General features: G+C 42.8%; 1 long non-coding RNA gene across 1 annotated transcript in view; it reads right to left on the bottom strand.

The window, feature by feature from the left end:
• Positions 1-15,332: 15,332 nt before the first annotated feature.
• Positions 15,333-18,221, bottom strand: part of LOC122563259 (uncharacterized) — a 29,433-nt gene continuing 26,544 nt past the window's right edge. Inside the window, exon 4 of the long non-coding RNA XR_015750949.1 lies at positions 15,333-16,711. This is a non-coding gene — a long non-coding RNA (uncharacterized LOC122563259). The remainder of the gene's footprint in view (positions 16,712-18,221) is intronic.

The following is an 18,221-nucleotide window of genomic DNA, read 5'->3' as shown; positions in this document are numbered from 1 at the left end:
TGGGCTAGTGTAGGTTAGGTGGGCTTGGATCGGTACAACATCGAGGGCCAAAGGGCCTGTACTGCGCTGTATTCTTCTATGTTCTATGTTCATTTGAAGAAGACCTTTGGAGTTGCAAATGAGAAACAGCAATCTCTTGCTTCTGTCGGTTCTTACCATATCAACAATACTATATAACAATTGACTCATTTCTTCAAGTGTTCCCAGAGAAATCCGAATTCATTGGTGATTAGCAAAGGATTAAGAAGAAAATCAGGATTAGATTAACCAACAAAATGAATTGAGTGGAGCAGCCTTTTCTCAATAATTGTACGATTTGGAGCAGGCAAGGGGGATTAAATAAGACATACTGAAGCACAAGAGAAAGAGTTGCAGACATAAATTACCAAGGGCAAGGTTCAATGGAAGTACATTGTACAAGCTTTACAATTTTTTTTATTTCAAAAATATACTTGATTCATAAAATATTTTGATGGTCTGTACAGTTGGTCATGCCATACATACGTAAACATTCCATTTTTTTGCATACAGAGATCAGAATTTATCCTTTGTATATACAGGTCTGTACGTTTATCAATCATATATCCATATATTTAGCTGAGGCCAAATGACTGGGTGGGCCCCCTGTTCTTCTTAGGCAGGCAGATGTTACACGGTGGTCTTTCCCAACCGCGCCTTGGCAGCAGCTGCCACGAGCTTCAGCACGTCCCTCAACACATAGTCCTGGACCTTGGAATGTGCCAGTCCGCAACACTCAGTTGGGGTCAACTCCTTCAGCTGGAAGATCAACAGGTTTCGGACCGCCCAGAGAGCGTCCTTCACCGAGTTGATGATCCTCCAGGCACAGTTGATGTTCGTCTCGGTGTGCATCCCGGGGAACAGACCATAGAGCACGGAGTCCCGCGTCATGGCACTGCTTGGAACAAACCTCGACAAACACCACTGCATTCCTCTCTAGATTTCTTCTCCATAGGCATATGCCAGAAGGAGGTGTGTGACAGTCTCGTGCCCCCCCCCGCAGCCACTTCGATGGCAGTGTGCGGTGTGGCTGAGAGTCCGGGTGTGCATAAAGGATCTCACAGGCAGAGCCCTTCTCACCACCAGCCAAGCCATGTCTTGGTGCTTGTTGGAAAGTTCTGGCGATGAGGCATTCTGCCAAATGACTTTGACAGTCTGCTCAGGAAACCACTCGATAGGATCCGCCCTCTCCTTTTCCCGAAGGGTCTCAAGGACACTACGTGCTGACTACTTCCTGATGGACTTGTGGTCAAAGGTGTTTTTCTTCATAAACTTCTCCACGAAGGATAGGTGATACGGAACGGTCCAACTACTCAGAGCGTTCCACAGCAGCAAGGCCAGGCCCATCCTTCACAACACCTGGGACAGGTAGAACCTCAGTACATAGTGACACTTGGTGTTTGCGTACTGGGGATCCACGCACAGCTTGATGTAGCCAAACACAAAGGTGGCCATCAGGGTGAGGGTGGCATTGGGTGTGTTTCTCCCCCGCTGCCCAGATCTTTATACATCAAGTCCCTTCAGACCTTTCAAGCTTTACCAACCATTCCATACCTGACAGGGAATGCTGGAAATGCTTAGCAGATTAAGCTGAAGAAATAGCATATCATTTGATTAGACACTTCTAATTTCACATTTCCAAAAATGTCAGATTATTCTCATTGATGTCAGCTGCTAATGACAATTCTGACAACCCCGTTTACACCTCTTCTGGACCTGGTTTGGTTTTTTAAAATAACCAACTGTTTTTATCTTCCATCTTCATCCCTATTATCATTTAAAGCTTCCTTCCTTTCAAGCAGTCACAACCTTTTTTTGTGCGCCACCCCCCCCCCAACCCCCGAGCTCCACCCCTTCCTCTCCCTTTGCATTTTTAAAGACATTCACATTTGTAATATTTGCCAGTTCTGATGAAATGTAATTGGACTGCAAGGTTAATTTTAGCTATTTCTCTCCTCAGACAAATAGAGCGTGACCAGCTGTTTATCTTCTGCATTTTCCAATTGTAATTCTAATTTCGAGCATCTTCCCAATTTTTTTGCCCATATGTGAAACTTGATTTAATTTTTTTCACAACGGAGACACAGAGCACACTATCATTAGTATAGGTAGTGCTGGTGGAATTCTGAAAGGCTGTGCAAGACATGTTAAGTTGGATAGATGGTTAAATGATTGTTAGGAATGTTTCACCAAAACTTATTTTCTCCTGGTGGCAAAATGGTTCATTATTCTGTCAAATGTCCAACACCCAACAATAAGAAGAATATTATGGACTTGGCAAGATAGTGGCCATTCTATAGAACAGCCATGGACGGTCTGCCTAACAGCCAAGGCATATTGGTGCTTTTTGCCATCCCTGGTCAACTTATGTGGAGGAATTATTAGTTTAAAACCTTACAGAACACACATTTGGGAGTTGAAAGGATGCTAAAGGGAAAGGGAGTGAGCAAACATCAGCAGGGAGGACACTCCCCTGCAGCATCGGGCACACCAGAGACTGCAGCAGCATTAGCCTCTCCCAAAACCTCCCCTGGAGACCTGACAGACTCTTAGGAATTGTCAACGGCGATGGAAAGACTTACCACCATGCCCAGGTCCAACCCATCATGTCCATGCCGCAGAAGCATGAGAAGAAGATCCAGGGGCTCGGAGAGCAGCTGGAGGAGGTGAAGGGATGCACTAAGGCCTCTGAAGTGGCGATGGAGTCCTCATCTGGTCAGATTCAGGTGCTGGAGCAAGAGGTGTGGGCCTTACAAGACCAGGTCGGCGACCTCAAAAATCGAGGTCGGAGGATGAATCTTTGGATTGTCGGGCTCCCCAGAGGGTGAAGAAAGCAGGCTGCCGCAGTTCCTGGGCCTTCAAATCGAGTCCCACCAGTTGCACATTGAAAGGGCCTATTGGATTGCAGTGCACGGTACAGTGCACGGCTGGTACAGCGCCCCCGCACTCATAGAAGGACAAGCAAAAAGCAATAGAAGCCTCCAGGTCACTTGGAAAAGACCCACAGGCACTGCTGCACAAGGGCTCAAAAATCATGTTTTTCCAGGATTTCTCACAACTTTAATTCGAAAGAGGAAATCCTTCGATGAAGGTAAAAAGAGGCTGAGGAACCTGGGTGGAGAAAGTGAGGTCTGCAGATGCTGGAGATCAAAGTTGAAACTTTATTGCTGGAACAGCACAGCAGGTCAGGCAGCATCCAGGGAACAGGAGATTCGACGTTTCGGGCACAGGCCCTTCTTCAGGAATGAGCAGAGAGTGTTCAGCAGGAGAAGATAAAAGGTAGGGAGGAGGGACTTGGAGGAGGGGCGTTGGAAATGTGATAGGTGGAAAGAGGTCAAGGTGAGGGTGATAGGTCGGAGTAGGATGGAGGCGGAGAGGTCAAGAAGAAGACTGCAGGTCAGGAAGGCGGTGCCAGGCTGGAGGGATCCGGCTGAGACAAGGTGGGGGGAGGGGGGATGAAGAAACTGGTGAAGTCCAAGTTCATCCCCTGCGGTTGGAGGGTTCCCAGTCGGAAGATAAGACGCTCCTCCTCCGACCGTCGCGTTGTTGTGGTTTGGCGGTGGATGAGTCCAATGACCTGCATATCCTCGGTGGAGTGGGAGGGGGAGTTGAAATGCTGTGCTACAGGTTGGTTGGGTTGGTTCGTCCGGGTGGCCCAGAGGTGCTCTCTGAATCGCTCCGCAAGTAAGCGGCCTGTCTCCCCAATATAGAGGAGGCCACACCGGCTGCAGCGGATGCAGTAGATGATGTGGGTGGAGGTGCAGGTGAATCTGTGGCGGATATGGAAGTTTCCTTTGGGGCCTTGGAGAGAAGTGAGGGGGGAGGTGTGGGCGCAAGTGTTGCACCTCCTGCGGTTGCAAGGGAAGGTGCCGGGAGTGGAGGTTGGGTGGGTGGAACCTGGGTACCTTGTAGTGCTCTGTTTCAGCCACGAGGACTCAGTTTACATACTTGACAAAGTGGATAAAGTTAAAAACTTTGTAGACACTTTAAAATAGATGGACTGGTCTGAAGAGTACAGTTAATGTTTGCCCTCCTTTCCTTCTTTCCCTGTGTTTTCCCTTTTCTTTCTCTCTCCCTAATAATTCTTTAAAAAACTTGGAATATGTTGTTCCTTTTTTTTATAACTGGATTTTATTATGGGAAATTTTTTGCATGTCCTTTGTTTGTTCTGTTTCTCTTTTAATCACAAGTAGGGGGCGACATGAAGCCGGGGATGGCCAGAGTGCTCATCCTGACTTTGTCTTTTTTTGTTGTTGATTAAAGGATCATCTCCTTGTTTTTTTTCTTCACCTAAAGCTGGGGCACAGTCTAGGCTTGAAGGAGCTGTGAAAGAGGGGATGGGTAGGATGAGTGCCCCCTATGGGCTGGGGGAGAGTCTCCTGTTCAAGGTTTTATAATTGGTTTACTTTGTAGTTTTTTGGTAGTAATAGTTGTTTGCAATTATGAGAGTAGTTTTTGTATACATAATTCTTCAACTCTATGGGCCTTTATTTATTTGTGCTTGGCGCATTGTAAGCAGGATTCTCCCTCCCAGAGGCTCAAGGGTCTCTGAAAGGGGTATGGCTAAGTGTCTTGTTAAATGGTGCACCTGGAACATTAAGGGAAGTCATTTGCCTGTTAAAAGGAAAAAGGTGCTTTCTAGCTTTAAGAGGGAAAGGGTTGATCTCACTTTATTGCAGGAAACCCATCTTGATGATTGGGAATATCTGAAGCTATAACAGGGGGGTTATGACCAGGTATTCTTTTCATCCTTTACTACTAAAAGTAGGGGAGTGGCAATACTTATCCAGAAAAATCTTCTGTTCACATTATTAGAGCAGGTGAAAGATGATCAGGGGTGGTTTGTGATATTTAAGGCACTGATACATGGGGAGGAAAATGTCTACTGTCCTCCGGCGCATCTCCTCAAAATGTTGATGAGTGCCTTTGGAACATGGCACATTATTATAGGGGGTGAATTTCAATTGTCTTTTGGATCCAACAGTGGACAGGATGCCTAGTGGGCCCCCAACTATTTCTTCTCAGGCCAAGCAGGTTACTGACTTATGTGAGGTGTTGGGACTGGTGAGCATTTGGAGATGTCTTCACTCTACTGGCAGGGACTTCACCTTTTTTTCAAACCCACATAAATGTCACATGGGATTGATCTCTTTCTGGCTCCCTCAGCCCTTCTGGATTCGATTATGGGTTGTAAAATTGGGAACATAGCTATCTGTGATCATGCGGTAGTATATTTGAAAGTTAAGGCCAAGAGTGAGGGGCTACGTTTGCAGCACTGGCCTCTGGATCCTTTTCTCCTTCAGGATTCCAAATTTGTGGAGTACGTTTTGAAGGAGTTTCAGGAATTCTTGACCATTAGCTTAGTCTGTCTATGCTATGGGAGACCACTAAGGCCTTTCCCAAGGGATTAGCTATTTCCTATTCGGCTAGCCAGAAACGACAGAACAGCATGAGGCACGGTTGAAAGCTGCCGAGGCAGTACATTTTGCGCAGCCTTTGGTGACAAAGCTACAACAGATCACAGCCCTCCAGGCTGCCTTGCATCCAATACTTACACAAACTACAAAGAAAGAACATGCTTTTGCCAGACAAAGGCTGTTCGAGTATGGAGATAGTTGTTGAAACTTTATTGCTGGAACAGCACAGCAGGTCAGGCAGCATCCAGGGAACAGGAGATTCGACGTTTCGGGCACAGGCCGAAGAAGAAGGGCCTGTGCCCGAAACGTCGAATCTCCTGTTCCCTGGATGCTGCCTGACCTGCTGTGCTGTTCCAGCAATAAAGTTTCAACTTTGATCTCCAGCATCTGCAGACCTCACTTTCTCCTCGAGTATGGAGAAAGGCCAGGGAAGTATTTAGCGTACCTGACTAGGAAAAAGCGTGCTCCCCAATCCATTACTGCAATCAGAGACAGCGCCGGGATCCTTACATATGATGCCAAAAGGATTAATGAGGCTTTTCGGAGTTTTTACTCTGAATTATATTGATCTGATGGTCGCAAGAACAGGAGTGCTAAAATTGAGGTCTTTTTTAAGAACCTAGACCTCCCAAGGGTAGCCTCGGAACAGGCCTTTCTCCTTAATGCCCACTTGACAGTTCAGGAAATATGGGAGGCAGCTAGGTAACTTCAGAGTGGGAAAGAACCTGGCCTTGATGGTCTCCCGGGTGAGTTTTATAAAGAGATTATAGGGATTGTGTCAGGGCCGATGTTGGAGATATGCAATCACTCCTATATGCATGAATGCCTACCACCATCTTTGAGAGAAGCTAATATTTCCTTAATTCTCAAGGAAGGGAAGGTTCCTGAGGATTGTGCCTCGTACAGGCCCATCTCTCTATTAAATTCAGATTTCAAGATTCTATTTAAGATCTTGGCGTTGAGATTGCAAAGGTGTTGCCCCATATTCTTAAGGAGGACCAGACAGGTCTTATAAGGGGCCATAGATCCTCTAATAATATTAGAAGGTTGCTGAATATGGTCCAAGCTTCTCAGCAATGATCAACTCAGGAGTTGGTGATTTCCTTAAATGCAGCGAAAGCATTTTACTGGGTGGAATGAATCTTTTTTATGATTTAGAACTGTTTGGGTTGGATGGGGTCTTTGCTAGGTGGGTGGAGGTTTTCTAACACTACCCTCTGGCTGCAGTCATCACCAACGGGGTGAAGTCTGCACACTTTAGGATTGGTAGGGGTAATTGGCAAGGCTTCCCCCTTTCACCATTGTTGTTTACACTGGTGATCGAACCGCTGGCAGAGGCCATTCGTCAGACTGTCCACATTACTGCTCCGGAAATGGGATCGAGGGCACACAAGATTACACTGTATGCAGATGATGTCCTGCTGTTTTTATCAAACCTAATGACCTCAGTACCCCATCTGATACAATGTATCAATTCATTTGGGGCTATTTCAGGATATAAGATCAACTTTGCAAAGTTGGAGGCTATGCCTTTGGGGGATCTTAAGGAAGTGTCAGAGGTTGAAGGTGGCCCTAGGTTCCCCTTTAAGTGGTCATGGGCCAGGGTTCCGATACCTAGGCAATTTTATTACCTCCAAGTTTGATCTGTTATTTCAGACTAACTTTGCTCACTTGCTCAACAATATTAGGCGAGATCTCCAGAGATGGGAGGCTTTTCCAATTTCATGGTTGGGCCGAATATCTCTCATTAAGATGAATGTTCTTCCTCATTTGCTTTACCCAAGCGTATGCTCCCTGTAATGTTTCCCAGGTTTGGTTCCTTTGTCTGACATCATGGGTGGCCCCTCATCAAACTTACTAAATTGCAGTTGCCTCATGGAGGGGGAGAAGTTGACTTCCCAGACATCAAAAGGTATCAGTTGAGTTCCCTGCTGTCATTTGTCTGTGATTGGGCAGGTAATGATCTGGGCTCAATATCGTTGGATATTGAGGCCTCCCAGGCAAAGTGCCCTCTTATTAACCTGTTGTTAATGGATAAGATGAGGAAAGTTATGGAACACTGCCGGAACCCCATTGTTATGAGTACGATAAAGGCATGGAGGGAGAGTGAGGGTTGTTTATCCAAGACTTCACCACTTACACCTATAGTTGGCATGCCAGGGTTCCACCCAGGAGTGATGGACTCAGGATTCGAACTATTTGCAGCAAAGGGAGTTTCTAGCTTGGGAGACTTGTTTGAGGGGAGGTTATGATGTCTTTCGAGTAACTGAGCTGGAAATACGGGTTACCCAGCAGAGATCTTTTCTGTTTCTTCAGGTTAGGGATTTCATCCAGAAGAGCACATTCTCCCTGTGTCTGCGTGGGTTTCCTCCGGGTGCTCCGGTTTCCTCCCACAGTCCAAAAATGTGCAGGTTAGGTGAATTGGCCACGCTAAATTGCCGTTAGGTGCAGGGGTAAATGTAGGGGAATGGGTCTGGGTGGGTGCGCTTCGGTGGGTCAGTGTGGACTTGTTGGGCCGAAGGGCCTGTTTCCAAACTGTAAGTAATCTAATCTAATCTAAGACTACGCTTCTCACTAAGCCCTATAAACCCGATACAGAGAGGTTGTTGCTCCACTCCACAAGCACTCTTTCGGTTAGTGCCTTCTATCGCTTGCTGAGTGGCAGGGCCTGGCAGGGTATTAACCGGTTATGTGAGGTCAGGGAGCAAGAGCTAGGAGTGGAGATCTCTTCTGAAACATGGGAGAACATATGGAAGAACATGCAAAAGATCTCAATCTGTATTAGGACATGCACTATGCAGTTAAAAGTTCTGCATTGGCACCGGACCATCTGGCAAAGTTTAAAAAAAGTGGCATCTTCAATGTGCCTCAAATGTAAAATAAGTGTAGGTACTCTTACCCATTGCTTCTGGACATGTCACAGGCTCCATGTTTATTGGAGTGCTATGGTGGGAGAGATAGGGAGGGTATTGAGGACTGAAGTCAAAGTAAACCTGCTATCTCTCCTCTTAGTCTACCGAATTTATCATCTTAAGATGGGCATGGGAAGAAACTATTTAATATTCTTGCATACTGTGCACGGAAGAATATTCTGATGAATTGGGTGTCTGAGAACCCACCAGGTTTGCTGGGATGGTGGAAATTAATTATGGAGCACATTCTCTTGGATTTTTTTACAAACATGGTGCACCACACAACAGACCATTTTTATAAGACATGGAAGCCCTATTTGAGTTATTTGGATATAGACTTGTCGGCTATCTTAATTAGGGTGTTTGTTTAACCTGGATGGTTAGGTTTGTTAAGCCCTGGACCCTGGAGGGGGATCTCCTGAGTTAGTATGGGTATATATACAACGCTTTTGTTTGGGAGCTTTGCACCGAGCATAGCTATTTTGTGTTTTTTTGTGTTTTCTTTGGCTTTTCTTTTTTGTAAATATTAGTCACTTACTTATTTATTTGTATTGTTTTGAACAGTGTTAGGTTTTGTTTTGTATTATAGGGTAAGTTAGTAGATGGTAGTTGTAATTTGTGTTTTTTTTCTTTATTATATTGATATTTGTTATTGGTTGTATTTTTAATAACTTTATATTTTTGTAAAGTCAAAAAAAATTTTAGCTAATAAATTTATTTACAAAAAAAGTATTATTTGTAGATGTGGGAGTATCAAAATTTCCATTCTATAAATAGGTGTGGGGTGTAGGAAAGGAAATGATTAACAGACATCTGTGCAATTACAGTGTGCAATTAGAAATGTGGTCCCCCTTGATTACAGTGAATGTATCCACTGAATAGCCAAGTTGTGCAGATCTCAATGGAATCACAGGACTATGCTGAGTTGGCTGATAGCATTAAATTAGCAATTAGCCATTAGCCTCAACCCATCTCGCTTTGGAGAAGGATATGGCAAAGCTGTTGCAGCCACTCATTATTGATTGACTCCTGCATGTTTATGGTCAGTGAATGAGAACTGGACCATCGTCCCCTTCCTGATCAAAATTGGCTTCTTCTGCATCTCAGATGTCTACATAATATATACCACTTGTCCAGGTTGCCAAAATGTGACTACTAACTGTTAGGCCCTGGCAAGGAGCTATCTGCTACTGCCTAGAAGAGAAGGAGAGAGGAAAATAAACTTGTGGAGATAGAGATCATGTACAGGGTATTTATCAATTTGTGAAAGATCTACCTGCACAGGCTGCAGTGTTTTGAAAATTCTCTCAGTCTAGGAAACACTGGCAACTCTGCAAACTAGTTTGAATCAAAAATGGAACTGCAGTGACTGTTGATTTAGAAAATGTGTTGAATTATTGTATGCAATAAATGAAAATACACTTACTCTACGTATTGGTTTGGGCTAAACATAATCCAATGGTTTCTTCTCCCATGTCAGAATGCTGAACCTTGAACTCCATCCTGAGCCCTACTCCATGTTTTAAATACTATCGCTAGATGGTATGATGACAGCTTTCACATTTAGGATGATGACACCCAGCACTCCATCTCCTCCAGTAGTGGCACACCATAATTGTTTCTTCAACGCTGAAACTTGAGGTATAGTTACTTCGAGCTTAAAGTTAAAAAAGTCAAGGCTGTTATCTTTGGCTCCTGCTAAGACATTTTCTTAAACATTTAGCTCCACCAATCTCCCCAGTTCAGGCTGATCTCAATGGTATGCATGTTTTGTATATTGCTTCACACTAAGTTTGAAATATTTTAGCCATTCAAATTCATTACCAAGATGTTTTATTCCTTTCTATCAAAAAGAAAGAGCCTCTTTCTTCCCTACCATTACCAAAACCATTACCAAATGGACCACATTTGTTTACCATCTCAGCATTGAACATCTACTTGTTTTTTCCCTATCCTTTATAAGAAAGTATCATTCCAAGCACAAAACATTACATTTTAAATTAAACGAAGCCCCATATTCCAACCTGCCTATCCCTTATTGAATTCATTTCATATCCACATATTTGACTTTAAATCACTCCATTGTGGCACTTTCTCTGCGCTTAGTCATCTCCAGTTCTCCATCTAGTTTTCACACCTCTGACATGGATTTTATCCCTTTCTCACCATTATATCACGGTACTTCATTTTTCAGTCAAAACTCCTCTTCCCTCTGAATATCAATCTAAAACAGCTCAGACAAGCCACCTCCCTCTCGGCTATACTGCAAGGTGAACATTTCTTACCTTTTGCCCCCAACCTTATTGCTCAGATTTCTTGTTCTGTTCTTTCTGTTTGCTGTCTATATTTATTGTCCAACCTATGGAACATTTTCTATGTTTTTTTCTGTCTTTCTTCATTTTGTAGAAATGTATAGGCTAAGCTCGTAGTTGAGTTTACATTAATAAATGTGTCATGCACTGAGGGTGGTCTAAGAACTTTTGAATATTACTGTAATATGGCAGATATCCCAGGCTTGAATAACTGCTGTTGGTTCAAGATACAGCCAATTAAATCCAATTGGGAAAAGAGAGCTGCAACTGGAAAATAAGGGCATAGTAAGGAGCCTGTGTAACTCAAACAAAAACATTGCAGATCAGTTTGAAGGAGAGACCTTGAATCAATCATAACCATCTGTTTTGATTGTGTTTCTAATTTTATGGCATGGCCTATCTTACAAGAAAACATCTGCTAAATATAATACACAGCACATGGACATAAACAGTGCCATTCGGTTCTTTTCAAAGAAAAGTTGTAGAAGGCTTTATTAGAAGCCTTGGTACTTTCATCAGTAAAACCACTCAGTGTTTTACTGGTATTCTGACTTAACCTCCCAGTTGCTAACCACAAAATGTGATAGCTGCATAGAGATAGTAATAGCAAATAAATGGATTCATAGGTGTATCCACAACACAAACTGCAGATACTATGACTCTTTTCCTAATTCTCCTTCACATTTCATCATCTCTCCTCACATTGGAAAACCTGACAGCTGTGACTAACTTCACCACATGCACTGCAGCAGTTCAAGAAGATAATTTCTCAAGACTACTTCGACGACAAATAAGGATAGGTAATAAATGCAGGCTTGACTAGCAATGCCAACGTCCAGAGAATTAAGATGTTAGAAAGTGTTCTGAAGTCTCCTCAATCAAAGCTCCTGAATCTTTATGCCTATCCCATAATTCTCCAGTTGAAGTTTGCTCCTCTTCCTCTGTTCTGAAATATTTTGGGATATTCTGGTGAGTTGAGGGCGAGATAATTTCATGTTGCTGCTGTTATTTAGAAAAGTTAAGTCAAATTGTAATAAACTAAGCATGCACCTGCCTCAATTTTGTTAAAGTAGTTCAGCAAAGGCTGTGTGAAAAATAATTACTAACAGATTTTCATTCTGATATTTTAGTGGATCTTGGCATGTTGTTTTCATGGACCCTGATGAAGGGCTTTTGCCTGAAATGTTGATTTTCCTGCTCCTCAGATGCTGCCTGACCTGCTGTGCTTTTCCAGCACCACTCTAATCCAGTTAGCATATTGTCTGTTATAGGAAAATGTTAAGAGTCTATTATAAAGGCGGTAATAGTAGAGCATTTAAAAAAAGGTAATTAAGCAGTGTCAAAATGCCTTCTTGGAAAGGAAATCATGCCTGGTAAATCTACTAGAGTTCTCTGAGGAGGTAACAAGCAGGATATCTAAAGGGGAAACCAGTGGATGTAATATATTTGGACTTCTGAAAGGTGTTCAGTAATAAGGGGCCCATTAGGCTACTTATTAAGTTAAGAGCACATAGTGTTGGAAGTAGAACATTCACATGGATAGAGGCTTGACAAACTAATAAAAGACAGAGAGTTGGGATGAAGGGGGGAGTTTTCAGGATGGTAATATATAACTGGTGTAAGTGATGTGCCACAGAATCACAATTATTTACAATATATATTCATGATTTGGATGAGAAAGGTGAATGTATTATCGCCAAGTTTACTGATGAGACAAAAACAAGTGAGAAGGCAAAAGGTGCTGATAACACACAGAGTCTGCAGAGGAACATAGACCATTTAGGTGAGTGGCCAAAAAATTAGGAGATGGAATATACTTCCCAGTATCACAGCGGGTAATCTCTAAGACAGATAATTATGAATTTAAGCCCCCCTTCAAAACGTTGATCAACAAAATCTAAGCAGGTACTTGACTGTACTGTAATACTGAGGTAATCCTGCACTGTCTTTTGGATAGTTACTTAACTGAGGCCTGTTAAGGTTGACAGAGTCATAGAGATGGACAGTATGGAAACAGATCCTTTGGGTCCAACCCTTCCATGCCGACCAGATAGTCTAACCTAACCTAGTCCCATTTGCTACCATATCCCTCTAAACCCTTCCAATTCATATACCCTCCAGATGCCTTTTAAATGTTGTAATTGTACCAGCCTCTACCATTTCCTCTGGCAGTTAATTCCATATACGCAACACCCTCTGCATGAAAAGGTTTCCCCTTAGGTCCCTTTTCTTTAATTTTTTAAATTTTACTGCTCTCCCTTTAACATGGGCTTTGGGCATGGGAAATCATGTCTCATGAACTTGATTGAGTTTTTTTGAAGAGGTGCTGAAAAGGACAGATTGAAGACAGAACAGTGGGCATTGGCTATATGGACTTCAGTATGGGGTATGACAAGGTTCCTCATGGTAAACTGGTTAACAAGGTTAGATCACATGGAACACAGGGAGAACTAGCCATTTGGATACAAAATTGGCTAGAAGGTAGTAGACAGAGGGTGGTGGTGGAGGGTTGCTTTTCAGACTGGAGGCCTGTGACCAGTGGTTTGGCCTCCAGGTTTGCCCTCTAGGTTTGGATTCCCCGACACTGGGGAAAAGATCTTGTCTATTTACCCTATCCATGCCCCTCATGATTTTATAAACCTCTAAGCTTCCAATGCTCCAGGAAAAAACAGCTCCAGCCTATTTGGTGTCTCCCTATAGCTCAAACCCTCCAACCCTGGCAACATCCTTGTAAATCTTTTCTGAACACTTTCAACTGAACATGTTACTGTAGGAGTGAGATGAGATTGGAACACAGTATTGCAAAAATGACCTAAACAATGCCCTGTACAGCGGCAACATGACTTCCTAACTCAGATACTCCATGCACTAACCAAGAAAGGCAAGCGTACTAAATGCCTTCTTCACTATCCTGTCAACACTACTTTCAAGGAACTATGAACCTGCACTCCAAGGTCTCTTTGTTCGGCAACACTCACAAGGAACTTACCATTAGCATATAAGTCCTGGCCTGATTTGCCCCAACAAGATGTAGCACCTCACATTCGCTTAGATTAAACCCCATCTGCCACTACTCAATCCATCGACCCATTTGATCAAGATTCCATTGTACTCCGAGGCAACCTTTTTTGCTGTCCATTACACCTCCAACTTTGGTGTCATCTGCAAATTTACTGACCATACTTCCCATGTTCACATCCAAATCATTGATAGAAATGGCAAAAAGCACTGGACCCAGCGGCACACCACTGGTCACAGGCCTCCAGTCTGAAAAGCAAACCTCCACCACCACTCTCTGTCTACTACCTTCTAGCCAATTTTGTATACAAATGGCTAGTTCTGCCAGTTTTCTATGTGATCTAGCCTTGTTAACCAGTTTACCATATGGAACCTTGTCAAACCCTGGACTGAAATCCATATAGCCAATGCCCACTGTTCTGTCTTCAATATGTCCTCTTCAGCACCTCTTCAAAAAATTCAATCAAATTAGCGAGACACAAATTCCCATGCACAAAGCCCATGTTGACTATCCCTAATCAACCTTTGCCTTTCTAAATACATGTAAATCCTGTTCTCAGAATTCCTTCCAAAAACATGCCCACCTGTAAACAAAATGCATCTATTTCAAAGAAGATTAGATGAGTTGTGCTGGGCAGATGGCATGTAATGTGGGAAAGTATGAGATTATACACTTTGGCAGGAAGGAAAGAAGAGCTGAATAGAGGCAAGAAATCTCTTTTAAACAAAAAGAGATTTGTTCAATCTCTTAAACAAATATTAAGATGTTTGTTCTTAATCTTTGAATTTTAAACTTAAACTGTAAACAAAGTCAGATATAAACCTAATTCTACTACCAAAGAATACTATTCTGGACTGGAAAGATATTACTCAAACTCAGAGCACAACAGATCTATTCAGTCCCTTTTATAGAGTGGTGCTGGAAAAACACAGCAGGTCAGTCAGCAGCTGAAGAGCAGGAAACGGTGATTTTCCTGTTCCTCGGATGCTGCCTGACCTGCTGTGCTTTTCCAGCACCACTCTAATCTTGACTCTGATCTCCAGCATCTTCAGTCCTCACTTTTGCCTATTCAGCCCCTTCCTGGGTTGGGATATCTGGTTGGCATGGACTGGTTGGACCGAAGGGTCTATTTCCATGCTGTACACCTCTATGACTCTATGGTTCTAGTGTTATTTTTCCTGAAGAATTAAATACAGCCTTTTCATCCTTTCCATTTTTAAAACTGCAGTCATCAGGAAATATTTTAATTGCAATTGTTAGGATCAATAAATTACAAACTCCAATTTTCCAGCATTTGAAGAATAAGATGCAAGGAAAGGTTTGAGCTTGCCTTATTTAACATGGACACAAAATTATTTGGTAAGTACAGGTTTGTGTTCAGTGTTTGATGTACAACTTCAAATGTAATTGTAACATTGTTTCTTAAATCATAAAGGATGTATAGAAGGTGGAGAAACCGTAGAGTTTGTACTTGAGGTATTGGGCAAAGTAAGTATAGCAATGTTTTGCCCAACTTTATATATGTGTTTGATTCAGCAAAAGATGAATTGTTTGGTCTCTTAGTCGGGTTTAAACAGACTTTTCTGCAAAGGCATTGCATATCAATTACACACATGGTGAAACAAGCTTGATAGAGAAATTAATGGTACTTTCTTTTGGTGCTTGGACACATAACATGGTGGTACAAAAAGAATTGCAATGTATCCTTGATTTCATTTAATTTGATGGTAAACAAAAGTTTAGCTGTTGAGGAACTGTAAAATGAGATTTACTTAGTAAAAAGATATTAGCCTGGAATGACTGTGTATATCAGTATTATGATGTTTAACATAACTACATAACATTTGCTTCTTTAATTTGCAGGAAATTGTAATTGTAAAACGAATCAATAGGCTATTCACATCATTTCTTGTTTGTCCAACTTGCTGCACACAAAATGGCTGTGTCATTTTTTGATTTGGCTGCACAACAATTGCTACATTTTAAAGTAAAGAATGTACACATAGTGCTTCTGAACTATTTCTGAGACTCTATAAAGAAGATAAAACAAATAGCAGCATGTGTTTCTTATAGTTTGACTGGTTTCAGTTTTCCTGTTTCCCTGTTTTTGCTGTTTACTGTTGCTCCCAGTAAAGTGTCATTGGTCCATGAAACAAGGCACAGTATTAGGGTCCTGGAGACTGTGATAAATCCATTGAGATCTTCCAGGAGATTTTATGAGTAATTTCCACATGTGGATAACATGCTGGTGCATCGGAGGTCGAAGAGTTTGGGGAGGCTGTTTGTGGGCATGAATTGATTGACAATGAGCAATTTTACAGCAGCTCAGCAAGTATATTTGCAGTTAGGGTGGCACATAAATGGGGGAGATGACTATCCCACACCCTTCCTGCCCACTACTTTAAATATTTTTAATCAACCTGTTCATATATTATGATGCACCTCTGGATCAGGTAGGATTTGAACCCAAACATCCTGCTCAAAAGATATGGACACCACTGCTGTGCCAGAACAGGCCAATCCTGCTCTTCATTATATGATAGGGGCAGGTAAGGCCATGAACCCTTTGGCTTACAGAGACCATCCCCCACCAATAATGCATGCAGCTGAGGAAGATCGAAGGAAAAGGACACTCCACTACTTCATCTCAGGTGATCAATGGGAAGAAAGGAGAGGTGCCTCTTTTGGCAGGTGCTCTGTGCCCCTCAGGGTGGTGGTCCTTCTAGCACTTGGCTTCCCAATCCCTACTTGACCAAGAATCCCATTGATGTGGATCTTCCCTGAGGGGATGCTTGTAGTTCCAGTTGTGACCACTACCAGATTTTGGCAGTGCTCCCAGCCAATCAGCAGCTGACCATCAGCTGTTGAGAGCAGTATTTACTGTGCCCGAGAGACAGAAGTGGCACAGTTACATGGTTAATGGGCCTGCATCAGTCTATTAAATCAGCCTTTTTAAAGTAATAATTCATCTTGCAAACATTTCTAGCCCTCCCCCAGTCCGATCACCACAAATGTCTTTACTTGTAGTTGCACCTGAAATACAAAAAAAAACAAATATTCAAATTTTTAATTAATGTTTTTAGGTTACGTAGCAATGCAATTCATGCCCCACATGTGGATTATCCTTCCACCTACTTTCTTCACAACCCAACACGACAGAGGTAGATATAGTTCATAGTGCCAAAGGGAATAAAAGCATATGGGGAGAAAGCAAGAACAAGGGACTGAATTAAGTGGTCAGCTATGATCATGTTGAATGGCGGGGCAGGCTCAAAAAGCCGAATGATCTACTCCTGCTCCTATTTTCCATGTCTAATATTGACATCTAACAACATATCCTTGTCCTCCTTTCTCCTTCAAGACAGAATTTTACATTCTGCCAGAGACACTGCACTCCACTGCTTTACCCTCACACCATGCTTACTGGGGAAAAGCATTGCTGAGAACACCACCCCCACTCCTTTGGGTCACTTTCAATGACCAAAGGCTAATTGACTCACAACCTCAATGGGGAGGATGCCCCATCTTCAAGAGCTGCCTGTCAGACCAAATGCCAACCTGAAGAAAGGTTACACCCAAAATGTCGACTTCTCCACCTCCTGATGCTGCCTGGCTTGCTATGTTCTTCCAGCCTCCTGCTTGTCTTCCTTGGATTCCAGCAGCTGCAGTTTTTTTGAACAGAATGCCAGCAGCTGTCTAACCCCATCACCTCCTCCTGCAAAGCAATGACCATTGTTAAGTCTGCATGTGGCCTCCAAATTGCTCTTTTTTCTGACGATAACCCCAGGTGTAAGACCTGGCAGGCATCAAACTCGACCCTGACCTCCTCTCAACATGGAAAAAAATAGCAGCAGAGCTGGGAAGGACACATTAGTTGCACTTTAAGTGTGTCTTGACAAAAGGCATGTGGGTTGCTAACACCTCCCCCACCCAAAATTGAAGTAAGGTGGGTGGAGAGGAACTGGGAACGCCATCCATAGCACTACATCCAGCATTACCCTCCTTGCCAGCTTTCCCCAAGTGAAATGTGAAATTCTGCTGCGCAAATTTATCCTTCCTCATAAATACATCCGAGCCATTTACCTTAACCGTTCTTTTGAGTAGCAATTTCCACATTCTCACTATTCCAGTACAAAGAGTCCATTAATTGGAAGAGGCATAAAGAATAACCCCAAGAAATTGCAAGCAGCTGCTTTGCATTTAGTGGGAAAGGTCCCAAAACGGAAGATGAGAAATTTTTGTGATCCTCCAATGCACTGTCTGAAAGGAAGCAGATTGAATTGCAACTTTCACAAAGGAATTGGATGAACACTTGAAGGGGAAAGAATTACAAGGCTATGGCAATGAGGCTAGGGGAGTGGGGCTAGTCACAAAGCATTGCCACAAGCTTGATGAACGGAATGGCCTCTAAGTGTTGCATCATTCTATGGAAAAGAATGTTATTTTCATTTTCAAAGTAACATGTTTCAATATGTACAGTGTTCATAGAATTATCGAGATGCAGTGGTCCTTTTCATCCTACATAATCTGTTCTTCCATTGCT

This window comes from Chiloscyllium plagiosum, unplaced genomic scaffold (assembly GCF_037043375.1).
Source record: "Chiloscyllium plagiosum isolate Xiang-an unplaced genomic scaffold, Cpla_swu_hap1 HiC_scaffold_26, whole genome shotgun sequence".
Lineage (NCBI taxonomy): Eukaryota > Metazoa > Chordata > Chondrichthyes > Orectolobiformes > Hemiscylliidae > Chiloscyllium > Chiloscyllium plagiosum.
This window is presented reverse-complemented; position numbering and strand designations above follow the sequence as displayed.